Here is a 12,174-nt window from a genome sequence, read left to right on the forward strand (position 1 = left end):
AGAGAAAAACATCATGATTGTTGTTCAGACATCCAGGTGAAATCGTGGACGATGTTTGGACTTGAGTGATTTTTCTTGTGCAATTATATTTGGTGTTCTTTCACTTCACTGCCTAGATGCCAGTTAGGAGTGTATGAACCTTTCTTTCCTATAGCTCTGTGTGAACAAAGAAAAAGAACCGTAAAAACCTGGTGACAGGAGCGCACACTTATAATCTTAAATGATCAGTAATGGTCTGTGTTGGCCACCAGATCTGTAGTGTCACATTTAAATCACGTGGTTAGCCAGAAGGACAAAGTTCAGGCCAGAGACAGAAAATACATCGGATACCAAAATAATTTTCTAGTGATTCTTTGCTTCTTTCCGCCACCCTTCATCGCCTTATTTTACTTCCAATGAGTTTTCAGTTTTTAACAGTTGTTCTCCTGACTTTCTGGAGATCTTTCTTTGGATATTGGGGGGGTTTTTTGTTTCTTAACACTGATCTATAAATAATTTAATCCCCCCACAAAAAAACTGAACCTATTTTGTGTCTACAAACAACAGACAACTTGGCAAAAATAAAAATAAAAAATTAAATTGTATATTTTGGCTTTTTAGAAAAAGATTACTAGTAACCTGTCACCAAAACACATAATTTGTTACCATTTTTGTTGAATCTAAAAAGAAATGCAACAAAGATCTACAAAGGTAACAGTCTGACAGGCATAAAACTGTATTTTTGCACCATCAAGTCGAGGGCCTAAAAAGAAGTTAAAGGCTTAAAACCTCCAGCAGATGATTGCTATCGGAAAGCCAAGTCTTTAGGAAATGGGGGGGGGGGAATCCAGAAAAGATGTGACACAGGACCTCAGAGATGGATCCGAATATCCATCCACTGTTTGCCAAAATTTCATCCAAAATGGTCTCAGTAGAAAGGCGACTGTCAAGAAGCTATTCTTGAGGAATGGCTAAGATATCCCAAATGACTCAGCAACTGCAATGAAAATCACTGGCAACAGATATTATGGAGTGATTAACTGTCAATATGGACAAAGGAAGTACAACAGCAAGTGTCTGCAGCCATCTGCAAAACATGTCAGAGGCTCTGCTATGGTTTGGGGGTTGCATTTTTCAGCTATGGTGTTGGTGATCTTGCAGAAAATTCTGGAATTATGAATGCAGGAAAGTGCAGTAAGATTTCGATCCGTGATGCAAACCATATGGAAAGCATCTGATCGTCAGCAGCTTCATATTTCATCATGGCAATAATCCCAAACACACATTCAATTCAGTAAAAACCTGCCTGCATCAGGAAACAAACAAACATCCGAATCCACACATTGACCTTTGACCTCGTTAGAACTGTACTGTACTGTTTTTGCCATCTACGCTGTATTTCTTTTGCACATTCCAGTAAATCACTGCACCTATTTCCTATTTTCCTGGCAACATATAAAAAAATGAAGGGTGGCTCAAGACTTTTGGACAGCAGCCATCAGGAGCTGGCACAGCGTGGTCATAATAAGACTGACATGGTCAAGAACAATGCTCAGGTAGGCTGTATTTAAATAATGCTCACTTGGAAAATAGCCCCCAGGCAGCAGCCTGAACTGTTAATAGAAGGCAGGACGGACCCATTCTTTCAGGTTGTTTACACCATCCGACCTTATCATCCAGATCAGAAATCGAGACTCTTCAGACCAAGAAATGTTTTTCCAATCTTCTAATGTTCAATTTTTGGTAAATTTCTAGCATCAGTTCCCTGTTCAATTTGAAAGGAAGATGGTCTTCTGGCACTATAGTCCATCTTCAAGGTTCAACATTTTGTGCATTCTGAGATGTTCTTCTACATACTTTGGTTGAAACAGGTATGTATTTGAGTTAATGTTACTTAGCTATGTGCTTGAAGCAGTAGTATACTCTTCTAAAGTACAGCATCAGCAACATATTTTCACCCAGAGGATTGCTGCTCACTGGATATTTTTGAGTTTTTGGACAATTCTCTGTAAAGAAAACCTGGCACTAGCAACCATGCTCAGTTTGAATTTTAACCTACAAACCTTATCACATCAAGTTATGGCCATGTGACTGGCTGATTAGATACTAGTATTAATGAGCATTTGAACAGGTGTATGTAACAAATTAGCCACTGAGTTTATACCCACTAATTAGTGTTATGTAGTCTAATAAAATATTACTATTTCAACCACCAAAACTGAAAAACACTTCTTGGATACAGTGAACCTCACAGCAAGTAGGACTATTTGTAAGGCACTTTAGTAAAATACACCAAAGGGCACCAACAGCACAAACGCGATAGAGAGGTCAAATTCCATGCAGTCAATTAGCAGAATTGAGGCTACAGCTGTCCGTGTTGGGATACATGCCAGTCAAAGCAGACGTGACCCTTGCACTCATTGTTGAGGTTCAATACCACCTATGCTCTGACTGTCACCTAGATAGTTACTAAGTTACATGAAGTTAAGTTACTTTTCATTTAAAAAATATTACTGTCAGAGCATCACTAAAGTCAAACAGGTTTATCCCCTGTGGACAATGAATCTCTGCGTGAACTCTGATTCCACATTTCACTTAGGGCTAAAGTGGTGGACAAATCTGGTAAAATCTTTCAGGCTAGAAAATGTCCATTCTTGGGTTTGGGGGTTTTGACAGCTCTGTTTAAAACTGAAATGTAAAATAATGCCAATCCTGCCCCAGAAACAGAAGTAAATGTTCTGTTATTACAAAGTGACGATAGTGTGAGGACAGCACAGGTTAGTGTGTGTATATTTTTTTCCTAAACAACACAAATTTATGGTTAATCATGCATTTTTTTGTCATCATTAGTGTTCTGCCTTTTATAGCATGTGATGTGTCATGTGACATAAAGACAAAATGGATATGCATAATGAGAGTGTTTCTGATGTTTTTGACCTCAAGGTAAACTATTTTTAGAACTCTATGGCCTCTAATCTAATCTTTTTTTTATTGGTTATGATGGTGAAGGTCAAGCCTAATACGGGCCTAGTGAAGCTATTCATCATTTTGTCAGGGGATGTTCATGGACTCAGGGACTCTTCATAGTATTTGCAAAGCTGTAGGTGTGTTTATGTGCACAGACTGCAGCAAGTCTTTGTCAGATATACGTCCTTGTTTGTGTTCAAATGTCAGGAATTGAAAAGAGCTGTGAGGAGATTATAACCAATTCAACATAGCAGCAAGTGTACACTGCCAACTTCAAATATCAGATGTCTCCTGAGAGAGGTCATCATCTCCAATATGAATCTGTTTGAAGAGAGCGGGAGGAGCGGTATTGGGTGGATGGACATGCTGAGATGGGCCGCCCTTTATGATGACTCTCTCACTTCTCATCAAGACTGTCAGTCAACTGAAAAACAGAGAGAATGTAGAATCAGCATCAGCGAGGACATGACAGAGAAACTCTGCAATGGCTGACCCTCCTCTATCCCGGCGCAAGTCTCCAAGGCTCTTGTTGCCATGGACACTGTGAGTGAGAGTTTGTAAAGCGCATTGGTGTGGCTCTGCAATGCCTTTCCACTTCTTTACACACACACACACACACACACACACACACACACACACACACACACACACACACACATAGACAAATAAAACGTAATGGAACATTTAATAACAAAACGTGCAGTAATTGATTCTATTTTTTTCTGGCCTCTTTGCGAAGCAGAGTTGTGCTTCCAAACAATTTCATATTTACAGCAGACACTGAGCAGCATAATCATCAAGACTGATTTCATTTATTTATTGCTTAACATGTCCAATATTGATTTGCCTCTTAACCCAGTCAGTTTTCTGCTCTCCACCATCTCTCAAGGGAAACATCTACTTTTTCATCAGCTAAATAATATCTAAAAATACTGGCTGACAGACGGGCGGATGACAGATATATATATAGATGACAGATATATATATAGCGCAAACCACAACAACAGTTGTTTCAAACTTTATATTGTAAGATGAAGAGCCTAATAGTACAGAGAAAACAGAGAAACCTCCAACAATCAGATGACCCCCTATGATTAAGCACGCGACTGTTTGGATGTGAGGGGAGAAAAACAATACAAAGACAAGCTGTGGAAGAGAGCCAGAGATAAATAATAGCCAAATTAAAAGCAGAGTGGTGTATAAACACACAGTGAGTGAAAAAAGGTGCATGAAATAAAGCCTCCAACAGCCTAGACCTATTGGAGCGTAATTGAGGGAGGATTCAAGGTCACAAGCAAGGGTTATATAGAAAGTTGCATATGAGCAAACAACAAAGACTTTTGGAACAATGTCTGATCATAATATACAGCACCACGTTTGGTGAAACCCAAACACAGCATCAGCGCAACCATCTCATACCAGCTGTCGAGCACAGTGGTGGACGGATGATGTCTTGGACTTATTTTGGAGCCACAGGACCCGAACGCCTCACAGTCAGGCATGAAGTCCTCTGTGTACCAAAGTATTCTAGAGTCAAATGTGAGGCCATCTAAGCAGGACTGAATAGAGTCTTGAAGCAACTTTCTATTTCGTATCACTTCTTGTTTTGTTGCCCCCATGTGGTCAAAAATGGAATAATGCAGCTCTGTTTTTTCTGCCTCCTTTTAACTGTTCAAACTCTTCATAAAAAAGAAATAAACAAAAAAAAAAATCAGCTCAGTTTTTCCAATTCTAATATGAATTATATATGAAACTGTCACATGCCTGTGTCATCTCCTCTGCATGTTCAGTATAAAACTGTGAACTTTCTGTTTTTCTCTTTAGAGCTCCAAGCATCCCTTTCAGCATCATCCAGATGCCAGCCCCAGCTGGGTGTCAGATGTTCTAATTTTTCAATTCTGTAATCAAATCAGTCTCCCACTATTCAGGGTCTCCTATTTCCCCAAAAGAAAATGTCTTATCAGCGTTAATGAACAGTGGGAATGAACTTCTCTCTGTCTCTCTCAGACTCTCTCTGCTCAGCTGTCTTTGAAGCGAAACAATTCGGTCTGGCAGTGAAGCAAAATAAAATAAAAAGAAACAAACCCTGATGTTTCCACAAGAGCCGATTGAACGTGATTCTGCTGCTTGAAGGAGTGAAGATGAGTGTTTCAGATGTTCATTACTCCATGAAGCTGCAGAGATGATAATTATTTTGGGCACTTTTATCTCTCTCAATCAGAGCACTGTCAGCTCGATAACTATTCATTATCTGTCGCAAATCGATTAGACACGAGGCAAACAAAAGAGGAATGGTTACATTTAGCCCGGGGTTGTGCTAAATCATTCCACCCATAGCAAATGAAGAAAACTTTTATTAATATCAGTACATTTATGCAGCTATAAAAATGTTGATGATGAATTGAATGCTCGTATCTCTGAATTAATATCTTCTGACCTTCATCTTCACCAAGATGTGTAAAGAACAGACAGATGGTTGTAGCTATGGCTATAGGATGTTTTTTAAATGAAAGCAGCTACTTGAAGTCAAGTAAATCCAGTCATTATGTAGTAATACTATTTAGTAATGAGCTTAAGGCCATGTTGTTTATTAAACGTACCGAGAGAGTAAATGTGCTCTCAACAGAATGGAGATTTCTGAGATTTCTGCACAGAATTCAATGAAGTCACATGAACAAACAGGAAATTCAGCAGCATGTCGTTCGCAATTGCAGTCTCACAATATTCTGCACGTACAAACATCTGCTGTCACAGAGTCCACAGAGAGACAGTCATTGAACAAAAGTGCTCCTGGATTTATCCCAGCGAACACTGCCATGAGCCAAAGCTGAACATTTGGCAAAGAAAAATGACGTTGTTATCAGAGTAAGAAAAAGCTATGGATTTCTGTCCAAACTCATTCAGGCAGAGAAGTGTGAGGCGCGGGGAGAATGAAGGTTTGGAGCTGTTTTGAAACTGAGCAACCAATGACCAAAATAAAGCAGGAAATCTTGAAGGAACATCGGAAGATAAGAAAAATAAAGCCAGTTGTGAGGAGGGACGTGCCATGGCCTCTGCCCTAAAACCCCAAAATCCACTCATTCAATTTAAGCACAATTTTATTTATACAGCGCCAAATCCCAACAACAGTTGCCTCAAGTTACTTTATATTGTAAGGTAATGACCCTACAAAAATAAAGAGAAAACCCCAAAAGATGACAGATGACCCTCTTTGAGCGAGCACTTGGCAAAAGTGGGAACGAAAAACTCCCTTCAAGCAAGAAGAAATCTCAAGCAGCACCAGGCTCTCATCCAGTGACCTATCCTGCATTGATGTGCCTCTTAGATGGATCAATAGATCAATAGACGGATCATTGGATCAATAGATCTGTCTAAGAGGAAAAGGAAATATCCTGAGGCTTGAAGTTGTTCCTCTGCCTGTTTCTTGTTTGTGTGCTTTTAATATAAAAACAGCATGAATGCGACAAAAATTACATAAAGATGCAATATTTGATTTCGTCTTAGTTCCTCTGGCTTGTTATAAGGATTACAGGTGACACAGAACTTTTTTATTTAGTTGAAATCCTACAGAGCTGAAAAATTAAGCCAACATCAAAGTGCCAAAAACTGTACTTCCTCTTGTAGCCACTTGAGGCTGGCTCCAGAAGCTAGTCAGTCCCTAAGATGTCTTTATCTTTATAGAAATGAAATTCATGTTTTACAATCTATCTGTGGATATTTTCTCATTTCAAAACCAAATTAGAGGGGTGATTTCAAAATGAATATTATTCATCCATCTGGATATAGCTCTGTAAAAACTCGAGTGTCCCAGTAGAGCAGAAAAGGGCTGTATAAGTAACACTCCATTTACTGTTCGGCATGTTTTAAATTGAGTTTTGTCCCCAAACAACATGGATTCATGGCACATAAAGGTCTCCCTGTGTTGGCAACAATAAATGAAATTTGTGTTTCAGTTTTGTTCACTATTATTTTTATTACTCGGTTAATCAGCACCTGTATAGCAAGTAGATGCATCTGATATTCCTGTGTTGCTGTTGTTCTTGCGCCATCATTACAGTTGCTGATAATAACATTGCAACTGACCAGACTTTGTTTATATAAAAGCCTCCTCTGGAACATATGATAAGGATGGATGTGTTTTTGTTATTAATTTATTTTCATTTACACAAGTTAGGTTTGCTGTTAACCAAATTTAGGTGACCCTTGTATTTTTATATTATCGTAGGGTCTTTACCTCATAATGTAAAGTGTCTTGAGGTGACTGTTGTTGTGTTGTGATTTGAGGAAATATAAATAAAACTGAATTGAATCCACATTTGTTTGCTAGTAATAGCGTTAGCTAAATTTTTGCCTAATGCTAGTTGAATGCTCAGATGCTTTGATTGGGCAGTTGGTATGCTGATCCTGGACCAGCAGTGGTTTTACACTGTTGTTGGTTAGGAACAACACCTGCACCAGCTGACATCAGTTCTGCTGGACCCAGGCCCTGGGACTACCAGAACAAGAGCTTCATCTGGTTTTGCTTCACAGCCTTCCAGCCATTGGAGGTCCTGCTGCCTGGTGATCCAGCAACCTCCATACCTGGTCTGGCCTCACCACTGGCAGAGCTGTGGGCTGAAGATGAGGAGTCAGCTACCTCAGGAACCCGTACACCCTCTTCTAAGAGTCTGCCCTTTTCTTTCTTCTTTATGGAAAATCCTCCTTGTAAAGACTGTCGTTGTTATTTGACACTTTTCAATATTAGTGTAACAGTATATAAAAGTCATAAGAACAATAGGTCTACTTTAAACACAAAGCAAAGAGACAGGATGCCAGCAAAAAACTATTTGTTTAAAGTAAACTTTAGATGTAGGCATGAAAGTTGGTGCAAAGAATCAGAGGACTGTCCCCAGCCAGTGTGCCAAATTTCACAACTTTTTACTATCTGGTCCTAGGGGCTGCTGTAAGCCCAAACAGCAGAAGGAGGAGGAAGAAGATGAATACAGATGATAAAGGGTAGAAGCTCTCTGGGTACCGACTCAACTACACTGCTTGGCCTCCAATTCCCACAGCCCCCGCTGCTGTGTCATGACCTAAAATGAGCCCTGAATGCAAAACATCCCTGAAGTGTCAGTGAACAGAAAACTGTCCTTTCATGCTTGGACCTGATATTTAAAGCTTCACCTTTTATTTTTCAAGCTAAGGCTCTCTGTGCTCATACAGTTTCCTCAGTAAAGTGTTTCCAGCAGGAATGCAGGTAATTTTCATAAGGTCACAAACTCACAAATGTAGGTGGTGTTAATCCAATCAGCCAGCTCGTGTTAAATACAAAAACATTTGAAAAGGTTCTAATCAGGTTCACAAATGTTTTTTATGGCTGCTGAGGCTGAGCTGCTTTTTCCTGAATTGAAAATGGCAAAATTAACATTTGCGTCATCATTTTGGATCCAACTGAAGAGTTTCCTTGGGTAAGAAAACTGATGATGATGGTGATGGTGCTGAATGAGCCATTTGAGCATTAAGAGTGATGCTTTCCTGTATCCTAGGGCTAAGCAGTCAGTTAGCCAAAGAGTGCGTGTGTGTATTTTTGAACTGTCAGCAATATCTTACATGCTATTACCTTTTTATCTCTGAGGTGTATCTCAGAAAATCTGTAGGATAGACATAATCCCCAGTGAAATTTGAAAACTAAATCACTGGCTCAGTGTGTGAGCGTTATTTTGAAAAAGAACTACCCCTAAGCAATGTGTAGGAGAGCTACACCTCAAAACATAATGTCCACTGTTTCTCCAGCCTGTGGGCTCCAGCAGCCAAATCATGCAAAGTTCTTCTGAGGGTAGTGGGTAAGCCAGAAAAGCGGAAAAACAGTAGCATAATAAGATTGGCTTAGAGCAAATTCATGCTGGAACAATGCTGCAATAATGGAAAACCGAGACATATCAAGATGAGGATAACACAGACCAAATTTAGCCCCTATTAGCTAATAGATTAATGTGGCTGTCTATTACACTGTATAGATCTCTGCTAATGCTAATACAAATGTCATATCTCTTAAACCAAACAGACTGAGCTGAGCCCTGAATGTAAAAAGATAAATCCCCTCCCTAATGCATTTACCAGGCCGAGGATCCACTCAGTCATGTTTGTGTGGATCTGGCCACCAGAGGGCAATGTGTAAGTGCAGCTACTCCAGCACATGATTGCATGAGACTTCTAATCTATTCTGTGTTCTCACAGTCTGCCATTTTGCCACCGTGGTTTCCCCATCTTAACACTGTCGGGGATTTTATATCAACAGTGCATCAGGTCAGAGGCTGAGCATGTGTTTCCCTTTTTCCTCTCTCATCAGGAGCCCCTTTGACGAGCTGCTTTCAGAAATAACTCTCCACAGTTGGGGCTGACTAATGATGTTTTTAGGGAGAGAGTGCCCTCCCACTGCACAGAACTGCACATGTAACTGAAGAGAGCTGATTGACAGATTGAGATCATTGAAATTACAGACAAAAGGTCTTTATGGAAATGTATTCAGAGTTCAAATATTACTCAGTCTTGAGTCCATGAGTTATTATCAAAGACAGAAAAATGTCAGCGTGAAAAAAAGTCATCATATTTGCATGAGCACTGTGAAAGCAAACACATATTAGAATATGAGGATCACTTCAGACATCCTTGAGGTGACGATGTTTGCTGCAGTGGCCTCTTGCCGATCACTGATTCATTTTGCAATTCGTCTCAACATGCTGCACCTGTCTCTGTGCCAAATTGGCCGCTGTTCTTGGTTGTTTTTGACAGGCCTACATTGCTACATTGAAAAAAAAAAGCAAATCAACCGTCCTCTCACTTGATTTCACAACTAACCCGCTTGAACAGGAGCATGTCCGAGATAGGTCTGTGAAGTGCACGCCAGCAGTGCGCAAACAATTACACAGAACAACGGTGCCACAAAACCTGCCTGTTTTGTGGCACCCGATAAGAGAGCCCTGAATAAATGTGCCTGCATGCATGAAAGGCTTGTGAGGGAGAGGTGTTTGCAGGATAAATATTGCGGTTGGCCTTCGTGCATGTGTACAGAACAATTACATGCTTCATTGTTGTGACAAAAATGGGCCGAAACAGTTGCTATTCGCTACTAATTTAGCTTGAGAAGTCCCCAACAGCGGGGGGCAGAAATCTCATTGGATACTGTATGTCAGCAAGTACGCTTTTCCTGGAGGCTGCTGGCTTTTAGTTGCATAGTAACGCTATAGGATGACACATCAAAATGCCCAGACACACTGGAAACTGGCTTTGATATAATTGCTGCACTTTTGGGTGATTTACTTGCCTTCGGCCCCTTCAGAAACTACAGCAGAACAATTAGAAAGACAAGGAATTGTGATGACTCATAAGTTATCTCTGCTGTAGCTGATGGTGATGTTGGCTGTCTATAAATCAAACGGTCATTTAATCTCACCTAACTTTTTGTTTTTCTAAGAAATGATTCTTCCTACTTTTATTCTTATTAGAAATTATAAAAGAGTCATTAGGGCAGGGACACAATTAAACAGACTTTTCCTAATCATGGATGTGAGCCCAGAGCAATCAGCAGGTGCACTCAGAGAAAACACAATATTCACACTCGATGTTAATCAGGTGGGTCAATCATCAGCCCGACTCCAGTGTAAAATCAGCAGATGAACTGTGATCAAGTGTGAAATATGAGTAAGAGCATGACAAATACTGGATTTTTGAGGGTGATACCAACATTGATTTTTTTTCAATAGTAAAAAACACCCACAACATTGAATGGAAAGAATATTTTAAATTTATGTTGTGTAAGTTATTTACTCGAGTGTTGTGCTTTATATGCACTTCGTTGTTACAAATTATTATCATTTCATTCATTTTTATGAAGGCCATAACCAGGGTTTAGAAATTAGTGAGGAACTTTAATGAAGCATGACTGAAATATTCAATTCAGTTTTATTCATATAGCATCAAATCACAACAACAGCTTTGTCAAGGTGTTTTATATTGTAAGGTAAATACTTTTTATCCCAATACTTTAAACACTTACATCATGACTCAACCAGTCTGGAATTTTCAAGTTCAATACATTATAATTAATGAAGGAAACTGATAACAGATTTATTTACAGTTAAAAACACGAGGCACTCTGAGAGAGCAAACCTCTGCCAAGGAGGTTCACGCTCTGGACAGTGTTTCCTTTTAAGGGAATAGTATTTTGTATATACTGATATATAAAACTCCCTTTTAACAGGAAGAAACCTACAACAGAACCAGGCTCAGGGAGGGGCGGGGCCATCTGCTGCGACCAGTTGGGGTGAGAGAAGGAAGACAGGATAAAGACATGCTGTGGAAGAGAGACAGAGATTAATAACAGATATGATTCAATGCAGAGAGGTCTATTAACACATAGTGAGTGAGAAAGGTGACTGGAAAGGAAAAACTCAATGCATCATGGGAATCCCCCGGCAGCCTACACCTATTGCAGGATAACTAAGGGAGGATTCAGGGTCATCTGATCCAACCCTAACTATATGCTTTAGTACGGTAAATGCAAGGAGAAAGACACAGCGTAAGATTTAGATCAGCACATTTCCAAGTTTGATTATTTTATTGGAAACTGTAACAAACAAACAAATAAAATCTACATAATGATCAACAAGAAAACTTCACAAACTAGAAAAAACGCACAAATTCAGATTAAAGTAAAAACTGTGATTACTTTCACTATACAATGCTTAAACTTTCACAAATGTGAATGTACTGCATGGCAGTACAGTTAATTTACAACTGCCAGCGGTGCTGTTGGCCAGAAGGGTCCAGGTAGGAACTGTGCTACTGCTGAGTGATAGATATAATGAAGCAGAACATGCAGGAGGTTAGTGCGACAGGAGAGGATGCAAATGATCCACTGTGGAGACGGACGAGAAGAATGCCCAAGAAAAATAATAAAAAGCTACAGTATTTACTTATATAAATATGCTCTATGGAAGTTATGAATAAAAGGGGAAAATCTACACAATTTTTAAAAGTTTAATCAACGACTTCATACATACTTCATGAAAATGAATTTAAAATACATCTGATAATGTGTCATTGTTTATTATTGTCCCTATCATTTATTTTAGTTATTTAGGAATTGTGAACTGTTCCTAAACAGCTTTAGATGTTTTTTTTTTTTTTAAATTGGGACAGCTGATCATTAATTACTTAACTGATTAATTAATTACATTAATTATTACA

This window comes from Oreochromis niloticus, linkage group LG3, assembly GCF_001858045.2.
Source record: "Oreochromis niloticus isolate F11D_XX linkage group LG3, O_niloticus_UMD_NMBU, whole genome shotgun sequence".
NCBI classification, from domain to species: Eukaryota; Metazoa; Chordata; class Actinopteri; order Cichliformes; family Cichlidae; genus Oreochromis; species Oreochromis niloticus.